This window comes from Pan paniscus, chromosome 23 (genome assembly GCF_029289425.2).
Source record: "Pan paniscus chromosome 23, NHGRI_mPanPan1-v2.0_pri, whole genome shotgun sequence".
Taxonomy (NCBI): Eukaryota; Metazoa; Chordata; class Mammalia; order Primates; family Hominidae; genus Pan; species Pan paniscus.
In genome coordinates, this window is record NC_085927.1 from 42,238,272 (window position 1) to 42,250,569 (window position 12,298).

General features: G+C 47.8%; 1 protein-coding gene and 1 pseudogene across 1 annotated transcript in view; one reads left to right on the forward strand and one right to left on the reverse strand.

Annotated features, from left to right (window-relative positions):
- Nucleotides 1-12,298, forward strand: part of LOC100993263 (cleavage and polyadenylation specificity factor subunit 1-like) — a 48,777-nt pseudogene that overhangs the window by 28,740 nt on the left and 7,739 nt on the right.
- The window catches only part of LOC134730109 (uncharacterized), a 50,362-nt gene continuing 40,075 nt past the window's right edge, over nucleotides 2,012-12,298 (reverse strand). Inside the window, exon 3 of the mRNA XM_063603207.1 lies at nucleotides 2,012-9,506. The gene's annotated coding sequence lies outside the window, so the exon portion shown is untranslated. The remainder of the gene's footprint in view (nucleotides 9,507-12,298) is intronic.

Sequence of the window (12,298 nt, forward strand, 5' to 3'; positions counted from 1 at the left end):
AAGTGGGGTAAAGGACTTCTGGGTCATAGGTAAGTAAGAGACAAATGTTTGCATTGAGTCTCTGATCAGCCAGCCTTTCACCAAAAACACAATCTACATGTGGGGTGGCGTAGAGGAGTAGCCACTTCTACCTTAGTTTGGCTTTAGTGAAACAATAGGTCAGAGGAAGCAAATCAGACATGCATTTGTCTCACGTGAGCAGAAGGAGGACTTTGAGTTCTGTCTGTCCTTTGTCCACATGGAATTTCCTTGTGGGAAAATCACAATTTCAGATTGGCTTCTTTCACTCAGTAATATGCATCTGTGTTTCCTCCATGTCTTTTCATGGCTTGATACCTCATTTCTTTTTAGCATTGAATAATCTTGTATTGTCTGGATGTACCACAGTTTATATCTGTCCACCTACAGATGGACATCTTGGTTTCTTCCAAGTTTCGGCAATTATGAATAAAGCTATAAACACCCATGTGCAGGTTTTGTGTGGACATAAGTTGTCAACTCCTTTGGGTAAATACCAAGAAGTGTGAATGCTGAGTCGGATGGTAAAAATATGTTTTGTTTTGTAAGAAAGTGCCAAACTGTCTTCCAAAGTGGGTACCATTTTGCATTCCCACAGCAGTGAATGAGAGCTCCTGTTTCTCCACATTCTCACCAGCATTTGGTGTTGCTGGTGTTCTGGATTTTGGCCATTCTAATAGGTGTGTCATGGTATCTCATTGTTTTAATTTGCATTTCTGATGACATATGAGATGGAGCATCTTTTCAGATGCTTATTTGCTGCCTGTGTATCTTCTTTGGTCTTTGGCTCATTTTTTAATCACATTGTTTCCTTTTCCTTTCTTTTTTTTGAGAGTCTTGCTCTGTCATCCGGGGTGGAGTGCAATGGTGCAATCTCAGCCTACTGCAACCTCTGTCTCCTGGGTTCAAGTGATTCTCCTGCCTCAGCCTCCCAAATAGCTGGGATTGCAGGCATGCACCACCATGCATGGCTATTTTTGTGGGTTTTTTTTCGTATTTTTAGCAGAGATGGGGGTTTCACCATGTTTGTCAGACTGGTCTCGAACTCCTGACCTCAGGTGATCCACCCGCCTCAGCCTCTCAAAAGTACTGGGATTACAGGCGTGAGCTACCATGCCCAGCTTGTTTTCTTTTTCTTTTTTGAGACAGGGTCTCACTGTAGCTACCAGGCTGATCTCGAACTTCTGGGCTGAAGTGACCTTCCCGCCTCAGCCTCCCAAATAGCTGGAATGACAGGTGCAAGCCACTGTGCCTGGCTCTGTTTTCTTATGGTTGAGTTTTAAGAATTCTTTGTATATTTTGGCTAATGATCCTTTATCAGATGTGTCTTTTTGCAAATATTTTCTCCCGTTCTTTGGCTTGTCTTTTCATTCTCGATAGTATTTCACAGAGCAGAAATGTTTAATTTTAATGAAGTCCAACTTATCAATTGTTTCTTTCATAGATCGTGTCTTTGGTGTTGTATTTAACAAGTCATTGCCAAACCAAGGTCATCTAGATTTTCTCCTGTATTATATTCTAGGAGTTCTACAGTTGTTTTTTTTCTTTGTTTTTTTCTTTTTCACTTAGGTCTATGATCCATTTTGAGTTAATTTTGTGGAGTGTAAAGTCTGTGTTCAGATTCGTATTTTTCCACGTGAATGTCCACTTGTTCCAGCACCATTTCTTGAAAAGACTATTTTTTCCTCCATTCTGTTGCTTTTGCTCCTCTGTCAAAGATCAGCTATTTTATGTAGGTCTATTTCTGGGCTATATATTCTGTTCATTGTCTGTTCTTTTGCCAATACCACACTGTCTTATGTAATCTGCTTTTCAACTCACGTACTGAGACCTTAATTTGGGTTATTATGTACTTTTAAAAAAATTTCTCCAGTTTCTAATCAGCTCTTTAAAAATTTTCCTGTATTTTTTTTTATGGGTTTCAGATGTGATTTTATGTATTTGGAGCACAGTAAGTAAGTGTGGCTGTGTGAAGACACGTGTCTGACTGCTCCCGGGCTTGTAGTCTCTCTGCCTGTCTCCTAATCCTTGTGCCTCTGTTGCTTCTTCACATTGCTGCCTTGTGTACCTGCTGATCTCTGATTGTGTGCCACGAAAGATATACTTAACAAATTGTTGGCAGAAATATTTTGAAGCATCAGATGACGAGACCTCTCTGGAGAAAAATAGCATTTGCCACTATCCATTGCCTGGGGGATGCCAGCGGTCTGGTATCCCCATCATCAGATTTCAGGTGGTGAGGGCCTCTGGGCCCCAGGTGAGGTGGGACTGGGCTGCAAGATCTGGTGCCGCTTTTCTCCACTGTGCAGCCTGTCCCTTCTCCTGCATCCTAACTCCTCCTGCTGGCAGGTGGGGCCAGAATCAACTGTGTTCAGCGTGAGGGACACACGGTCCCAGTGTGAGGGACAGTGGCTTTTCAGGAGCATGGTGCTCATTAAAGGAGGTTACTCTGTCCCCTTGCCTATGAGATGAGAAACAAGAGGCACATGGCATGTCACACCAGGGGCCACTGAAGGCATGCCATCTGCAGTGATTGGCCCTGTCCCCCCACCCCCCCATGTGCTTTCAGCTCTGTCTTGTCCGGTGCCAGTGCCAGATTCAGGGCACTGTCACTCCTCTCTGACCTTGCCCCTTTAGAGGTGGCGTCCACCTGCCATTGGCATTGAGTGTTCAGGATGGACTCACGTGCCCAGTTCCCCCTAACACCACCTTGGCTGGGACCCCAGTCCCAGATCCTCCACCCTCCCCTACAGAATGACAAATTATGTGGGCACAGGTTCCCTTGAGCTCATTTTGAAACATTGAAGCAAACGTCAATCTAGGGAACAGTTGACATGACACTCCTTTATTAAAACCTAAGGACATTGTTATAAAAACTACTGTATATAGGCCGGGCGCAGTGGCTCACGCCTGTAATCCCAGCACTTTGGGAGGCCGAGGCAGGTGGATCACGAGGTTAGGAGATCGAGACCATTCTGGCTAACATGGTGAAACCCCGTCTCTACTAAAAATACAAAAAATTCTCCGGGCGTGGTGGTGGGCGCCTGTAGTCCCAGCTACGCAGGAGGCTGAGGCAGAATGGCGTGAACCCGGGAGGTGGAGCTTGCAGTGACCCGAGATTGCGCCACTGCACTCCAGCCTGGGCAACAGAGCGAGACTCGGTCTCAAAAACAAAAACTACTGTATATAAAGACAAAAGAGCAACAGCGGTCAGTGAAAAAAACATTATTGTTACACTCCAGTATTATTAGGAATATTATTGGTTTTTGGTTTTCCTGGTTATCAGCTCTGAGAGAGACCCCATGCCTGCCCACAGGAAGTCAGAGTTTACAGGAGAGAAAATATTTCCATCCCCCAATCCCTGCCGCTGCGTGCCCTTGTCTGGCTGGCCCTGGGAAGGACACATCACCCTTTTGTGGGAGGTTTTCTGCCTTGTTAAGGTGACTGAGCCTCTCACCCTTGCAGCCCCCACCTCGTTACTGCACATTGTCCAGACACTGACTGCTTGGTTATTTGACTATGATGTATGCCACTAGCTTTAAAACGGGAAATGGGGAACAATAGGAAGAAACTGGGTATGAGAAACTGACGTGCAATTCCAAGAAAAGGCGCTCTCTCTCGGGCAACCAGCTTGGTTCCAGCTGTGGCCAGGGTGGCCATGTCATCTATAGTTTTTGATCCTGTGCTCAAGGATGGTGCTGACCAATGTGGGATCCTGCACATTTTGGAGACTGGTTTAGGGTCATTCAACAGGGTACCTCATTGTACAAACCCAAGGGTGACCATTCTCAGTGCAGTCTATGTACACGGTATCCCTGGGAGCCCATTACCATTTATGGGACAGTGTCGTGAATGGTGCCTCCTGGAGGTGAACCCTGTAGCAGCCCTGGATTTCAGTCTGTTAAGGGCAAATCTATCAGGGCTTTGATGTGAAGATAGGAGTTTTAGGTACAGAGTAACTAATAGTCTAATCTGCTCTTCATCAAGCATCTATCTAGCACCAGCTGTTGGCCAGGGGTTTGGACTAGAAACTGGGGTGGTGGGGGCAATGACATCTCCAAGGTCACTTTCCTGGGTGGGACTTCTGAATTCATTTTGTGAATCTGAGTGTGTCTGTTAGGCACAACTAGTCATTTCACCGGTGGTCCCAGCTATAGCAGGAATGGTTCCCAGAAGGGCCCTGGGTACAGGGCCAGGCAAGCGGCAGGCGTTCGGCAAGTGTCTGTTGAATAGGTGAGGGAAGTCCGTGTCACTGAATGGGTTTTCTAGGAGGATCCTGACCTCTTCTAGCTCGCCTGACTGCTTAACATTTGAGCTTTTCGGGCCACAACCCCCAAAGTTGTTTGCATGCACTTAAGCACCAGTGTGGGACGTGTTCGTGCTACAGCAAGGAACTAGGGCACTGTGCATAGCATCTGGCACATAGTAAGTGCACAGGCTTGTCTTCCGGAGGGCATAGGGCATGGTCCCAGCCCGGTGATGTAGTCCTGGACTGCAAAGGGCAGTGATTAGGGTGTCATCCAGTCATGGCCTCTCTGACTGTCCCGATGCTGTGGGGGCCGGGCAGCCACCCTCTGATGCCCACCATGTGAGCAGGATGATTAAGAATCCCTGCAGTTTGCTTCCATGTTTCCAACCCTAGATTTTCACAGCAGACAAAAACAACCCACGTGGATGTCTCCCTGCAGTGATGGGTGGCCCTTCAACATTGATAAGACATGTTCCCAATAACTCCATCCAGGTCTGTTATTCCTTCCTTCCTTCTTACCTACCTACCTAGACAGAGTCACTCTGTCACCCAGGCTGGAGTGCACTGGTACGATCTCAGCTCACTGCAAGCTCTGCCTCCTGGGTTCATGTTATGTTAATTTCAAACATGGGGGAAATCTGTAAATTCACTTCCGAAGGCTCTTCCTGTTGATGGGGGCCAGTACACCCAAGTTGAAAAATTAAAATAAGCCAATTAAAAAATTTTACAAGTCTGCACCTCCAGGAACCCCATGTCCTTGAATGGCACAGTCTCTGATAGACACGGTGATTGCGAAGGCAGCCAAGCCAGTGGAGGGGCCTGGGTGTGGACAGCAGCTAGAGGGATGTAAAGGGCCTGGCCCCACCAGGCTGGAATCCTGACCTGACCTGGACAGCAGCCTGTGGGGGAGTCAGTGTCAGGCTCAGCCACACCCACAGCCCTGGTCTGTTTGACATGACCTGAAGAGAGCTTTTGGGATGACGGTGAACTGGAAACCATCTCCTGGCCAAAGAAGCCTGTTAACCCCCCATTCCTGGCTGTGTTTCCCCTGACATTCCCAAGTCCTTCTCTTCAGCTCTGGGCCACATTTGAATCTTTCTGATGATGAGGGGAGATGCCACCCACCCTGGGAACACTGTCAGCTGCCTACTTGCTGCTTTCTAGAGCATTGGAGACAGCAAGAGGGATCAGATCTACCTATGAAATCACATGTATGTGTGTGAGGGCATGTGCTTGTGTGTCCATGCATGTGTGTGCATGCACAGCTGGTTGTGTGTGCACCCATGTATGCATATGTATGCATGTGTGCATGTATGTACTTGTGTTGTCAATTAAGGCCTGTTGCACATGTTCCCAATAACTTCATCCAGGTCTGTTATTCCTTCCTTCTTACCTACCTACCTAGACAGTCTCACTCTGTCGCCCAGGCTAGAGTGCAGTGGTACGATTTCAGCTCACTGCAAGCTCTGCCTCCTGGGTTCATGTTATGTTATGGTCAGCTGCTGGCCTGGTGGCTGGAGGGTCCAGGTGAGGTGGGTGAGCAGGCTGCTTCTCTAGGTGCAGGGCATGTTCAGAGGCTAACATGAGGGCAGCGAGCCAGCGGGTACTACCAGCTATTGGTTCTGAAAAGAGATTCCAAAACACACAATAATCACACCATACACAGATGAGAGGGAAAGCATAAAACTGCTCGTGAATCACACAGTTCCCAGTGAGAAACAGTCCTTACAAACGCGGTAGTTCTGCAAAGCAGCCTCGAATGCAGATTCCTCTGTGGACATCTTGTCCTCTTCTTTCTCTCGTGTTTTTCTTTTTGTATTATTATTACAAATTACATGGTGATGGACAGAAGCTCACAGCAAAAAGTAAGAGTAGGCAGCTTAAAAAATCAGGTTGAGTTGCTAAAAAATGATGACTCTAGAAATCTACGCTTAAACTTGTCACTACCCTGCATCCATCTTGTTCTCAGGGACACTCTACTCATTGAAGGACCTGCCAGCCACAACCACAGCAGGATGGGGACAGTGTTTATCACAATGACCTGGGGACCCACGGGGTTTTCAGGAGCCCTTGACACCACTGGGGGATTGAATACACACACACACCTGCTTTCCACACCAAGTGTTCACACCCACGTGCACACGGTTCTCACCCCTCGGCTCCTCCGTGAGACAGCAAGGGCCGTGACCCCCTGGCACCCCACCTCACACACTTGACAGATAAGAAGCAGAGGCTCTGAGAGGTTAAGTGGCTCGTGGGGGTGACCTGCGGGAAGGAGGGTGCTGTGGCTGGCTGCACTCTGCACCTGCCTTTGCTGCAAGCTATCTATACCATGTGTGCTGGGTCTTGATGATCTCTGCTGAGGCCTCTTGCTTGCCACAGAATGTTCCAGTCCTCAGCCCAGCTGCCCAAGAGGGACTTGGTAGAGCAGCAGGACCACAAACCCCATGAGTTTTTCAGTTATTCCTGAAAAGACCTCTGGGTGGTGGCAGGGTGGTGGGGTGGGTGGGGAGGGGGGACGGGGCAGTGGCAGAAGGAATGTCCTCCTAGAAGGTTGTAAATCTCAAGGGATGCTTACGTGGACTCCAGCTCTGTCTGGCAGTGACCTCTGACCTTAGGTGTCCAGGAGAGGGAGGCAAGGCCACCAGTTCCTTTTTGGCAGAGGAAGCACCTATAGAGCATCATCCAGGACAGCAGGACATGAGGGTTGCAAACTCCTTAAATATCCATCTGACTCCTTCCTCTTACTGATGGGGAAACTGAAGGAACAGACCTTGCCTGAGGTCCTGCTGCTCTCAGTGGCAGAGCTGATGTCAGAATCTGGGTCTTGGGCCCCCACCCCAAGGCTTCCTCTGCCTTCCAAGGCACTGCACGTGGGACACAGCTGTGGCTGCCCCAGCTGGGCTAGCAGACAGGCTGTGCACCCCCTTATGGCAACATGGGCCTGGGGGGTGCCCTGGGATTGCTCATGTCAGGGGAGAGGAAGCCATGCCTTTCTCTAATTGAGACCCCCCCCCCCAGCACAGGTTCTCCCACTTTGCCTCTGCCAAGCCGTATGCCTGGACACTGGCAACACTGCCTGGAGGAGACAGCTGGACCCAAAGACTGAGGCCAGGGGCCTGGGTCTTCCACAGCTGACCTGTGTGACCCTGGGCAAGCCACTTGACCCGGCTGAGTCTGTCTTCTCATCCATAAAATGGGGAGAGCCCCTTCTTCATGGGGCTGTTGAGAGGATGAAGAGCCAGGGAGAATGGAGGATGCTTTATGCCCTAGCAAGTTTGTTCTGCTTTTCCAAAGGCAGGGCATTGTGTTTGCACAGTGTGACTCACCGTGGAGCCCAGGGCTGGACACTCTTGCCCTCATCCCCTGCCTTCCCTCTGGGTCCCAGCCACCTGGCTTTCTTATGCTTCCTTGAAACCAACAAGCCTGTGGCTGCCACAGGGCCTTTGCACTAGCTGTTCCTTCTTCCTGGAATGCTCTTTTCCTATCTTTAACGCCTATTACTGGCTCCTGTGTGTCATTCAAATCTGGCCTTCAATCATCTGCTCAATAAGGCCTTCCCAGACCACCCCAGGTCCACGAGGGTCTCACTCACTTGTCCCTCGAACTGAGTTCCCGGCAGAACACTCGCTGCCCTTGCCACCTTCACTGTATTCCCACCCCAGCTAGAAAGCCAGCACAGTGAGCAGGGACCTGCCTTGCTCACTGTTGTGTCTGGTGAATGGATGGGCAGTCAGTGTGAGAACACTAGATCTGATGAATGAGGAAACTGGGTCAGAGGACACATATATTTATTAAGCAGGGCCTCCTGAGCACTGGGGGAGATTTGGTATCACTAACACCCATGGAATGAGTGTGTCTACACTGGCAGTGTGGCCTTTGGAGATGTTTGTGATCATTTAGGTGATGCCATCTCATAGGTGCCCCGGGGCAGGAGTGGAGGTGATTAGCTCTGTGGGTGGATGTTACGGGCATCTAGGCTTATGTGGAAGTCCCACTTGAAAGTGGGTGGATTTCTAGAACCCTCCTCTCTGGGTTTCCATAGCCTCGTTACCCTGCCCAGCAAAGATCCATGTGTCTGTCGCCCCTACCAGATGGGAGGCTCCCCAGGGGCAGAGATGAGGTCTGACTCATCTTTTGTCCCCATCACTGCCCAGCATGGGGCCTGGCACACAGCAGGTGCTTAGCCAGAATGTGCTGAGTGGATCAGCGCTCTGGGCGGTGATGGTGGAGAACTCAGGGCGACAGCCTGTGGAGGCATCAAGGAGATGCTCCTGGCATTGTGCAGGGTGTGTCCTGGCTGGGGAGCACGTCATGTCCAGGGAGTTGGAGCCTGGACTTTGGGTTCCTGCACCCCTGAGGTCAAACGAGGGGTTGGTCTCCTCCTGGCCATGTGGCCCTGGGCACCCCTTCCCCACTGTGAGCTTTTTCTGCAGCTTTTTCTGCAGGGGGTTAATCATACCTGCCTCCCATGTGGTGAGAGAGAGTGCATGAAAACACTTAACTTGGTACCTGCCCTGTGGTCAGCCTGAGATGCGTCCCTGAGTATTTTTGTTACAGGAACGAATTCTGTAAGAACCAACCCTGACTGGCATTTTCAAATCCCCAGTGCTCCCTGAGACACAGAGGGGCTGTACCCTGTGCTTAGCAAGAAGCTTGCAGCCTGGACATTGACACAGATGAGAACCCCCAGCCAGAAGGTAACCCGCGCCCATCAGAGAACTTGAGGGGTGAAGCCCCAGTAAAAACCAACCAACCAACCAAACAAGAAGAACACCCCAAATCACACGCGCGCACACACACACGCACATTCAATATTCTGACACAAATAGCCCCAAGGGGCCGCTATTGGAGGGAGCAGGGGCAAGGGAAGCTTTGGTTTTCAACCACGGGTATAACTCACAGGCCTCAATTCTCCTGGCTGGAATCAGCCAGAGTTGCTTTGTCTTGGTCATCCTGAGGCCACAATAAGTCACCTCTCAGAAGCCACCAGCCCAAAACAGGACTATCACTTGTGGACAGGTGGCTCAGAATCTCCTCCCCTGCACCCCCAGCCCCTACCCCTGAATTTGCTCGTAATCTTAGAAGTCCGCAGAAGGGGGCTTTGGGCACAGGCAGCATTTCCTTCTCTACCACCTCGGCTGTCCCTGGCATCTCTGTAGAAGTTGTTCTTCTCGGAGGCTGCACTGGGTATTTCAGATCTCATCTCCCCCATCCTGAGGCACAGCAAAAGGGTTTTCTGGAGGAAATACAAGGAAAAAAATAACACATGGTGTCTCCTCAATGGGGACATTTCTCTCTGGCCTCAGTGCCAGAAGAAGCCAGGTTTCCTCTGAACACATGGGTTTTGTCTTCTGAACATCGTGAACCATGTGACTTTAAGACTGGAAGCAAGACAAAAATGTCTGCTATCATTATAGCTCCATATAGTACTAGAGCTCTCGCTCATGCAATAAGGCAAGAAAAAAAAAGCATAGACTAGGACTGGAATAGAAGAACCAAAATTACAGTTAATAGAATCAACAGGTTAATTAGTAGAATGGAGAGTGCATACATAGAGGTATAATAGTCAACCTTTAAGACATCAGATCAATTTATAAAATGCAACAGTGTGCATTGACCTCAGCAGTTACTAGGGTAATTATATGTCATGGCTTGGGACAGTCTCAGTTGACACTTGTTGTTCTGACATAATTTTTAATGTTGTTCCCCTTTTACCCTCAAAAGTATTCTGATTTGGATGATAAATTATACTGTCACCCTTGCTATAACAAACTAAATATTAAACACAGATACAGATACCATTCATACTGACAAAAACGATCAAAAACGATCCTGTATTTTGGAATGACACTAAGATATGACCATGACCATGTCATACAAAGCTATAGAGAAGATACCAAGATGCTCCTGGAATAGGGAAGAGCCAGGAGAGCAGTGGAACAAGATCTACAGTGTGGAAACAGGTCTGCTGGGCACTTATAGCTTTGAATGGCAGAGTCAAGTTGCAAACAAGACAACGAGGAAAAGAAATACAAACTCCATCTGTGGCAGGCAGCATGAACCCCACTGCCCTGTGTCTATGACAAGAGCAATTGCCCAGCCACAAATACTTACCTTCCCAGACTCCCTTGCAAGCAGGGGTGGTCACATGACCCAGTCTGGCCAATGTCATGTAAGTGGGAGTCTATTGGGAAGGGGGCATGAATCCAGGGGAAGATGAACTATCTTGCATGCATGAGAATGAAGGATGCTCACTAACACAGGTGGAGTAGAAGGCAGGGAGAAACTGGGTCTGGTGGCAGCCCTGGACTACCCCCTCCACACCACTGCAGTCAAATTTCCTTTACTTGCATAAATTGCATCCGGTGACAGTTCTTAACTGATAAACCATCTTCAACCAAACTACATGTTTTTTGGGCAAACGGAGAAGTCAAGGGAGTGGCTCCGACAAAGCCAGCAAAGCCCACCTCCCCAGAGTGAGAGATACGCCAAGAAGTAGAACCTACTCTCCACTCTTTGCATCAGTGGGAGTGTGTACAGGGGCTAAGGGTGAGAGATTCCGTGGGGCCATCTCCTCTGCTTCACAGAACAAAGCCAGGTACTCTCCATCACCGACTTTTTTTTCTCCATAGCACACACCTCTATCCAGCATACCACCTATTGTACTTACTTGAACAGTTTATTGTTTGTCTTCCCCACATAGAAAGTTACCTACAAGAGGGTTAAGGTGATTGTGTGTTTTACATATTGCTGCATTGCCAGGGCCTAGGACAGTAACTGGCATACTGTAGGGGCTTAATAATATTTATCAAATAAATGAATGAACCAAGAATTTAAAGCCCAATGAACCATCTTTCAAATATAAAGTCAATGGAAAAACATGTTGAACATATTTTTTAATTGTATTTCCCATGACCCCTTCTTAAAAAAATTAAGGACACCCTTAGGCAAATCAAGAATGACTCAGAAACGTTTAATATAAAAGGATGGGCAGATGATTTTTTTAAAAGTTCTGTGGATGGATGGCAGTGATGGCTGCTGTATTAATCCATTTTCATGCTGCTGATAAAGACATACCCAAGACTGGGCAATTTACAAAAGAAAGAGGCTTAATTGGACTTACAGTTCCACATGGCAGGGGAGGCCTCACAATCATGGTGAAAGGCAAGGAGGAGCAAGTCACGTTTTATCTGGATGGTGGCAGGCAAAGGGACAGAGAGAGTGAGTGAGCTTGTGCAGGAAAATTCCCATCAGATCTCATGAGATTTATTCACTATCATGAAAACAGCATGGGAAAGACCTGCCCCCATGATTCAATTACCTCCCACTGGGTTCCTCCCATGACACATGGGAATTGTGGGAGTTACAATTCAAGATGAGATTTGGGTATGGCCACAGCCAAACCATATCAGTTGCCCTACAGTGAGAAGGTACTTAATGCCCCTGAACTGTATACTTAAAAATGGTTAAAATGGTAAATGTTATGTGCATTCTACCACAATTCATAAAAAGGATGAGCAGAAGCATAACAAATGCAAACGAAGAGAAATCAGGGGTCAAGTTGTAAACGGAGCACTGCCAAGAGTGCCATCAATGAGCATAGAATTTGTGTAACTGCAGGACTATTGCAGCCAATCTAAAGATTATGACCATCACAGAGAAGAATGAAACAAAACAGAGAACTGGCATAAATAAAAAGTAGGAGGAGTGGAGGTGAGAAGGAGGGAGGTAATACAAGTAAACTATGTCATATTCATATATAGTTGGGGGTCTAAGTAAAATTAGAGGCATCAAGGTAAACAAAAAATGTAATCAACTAAAATAACTTGATGGAAGGGAGACAAGAAGAGGGAAAGTGGAAATATTCTAATTTTGATATTGTTCACAGTAGGGAGAAAATAAACGCTGTCTAGAGAAATAAAAGGATTAAAGATATCATGTCATAATTATGAAGATAACCATGGGATCAAAAACGCAGCTTTCCAAATTATCAGAAGACATACACACAGAAAACAAAACAAAGACAAC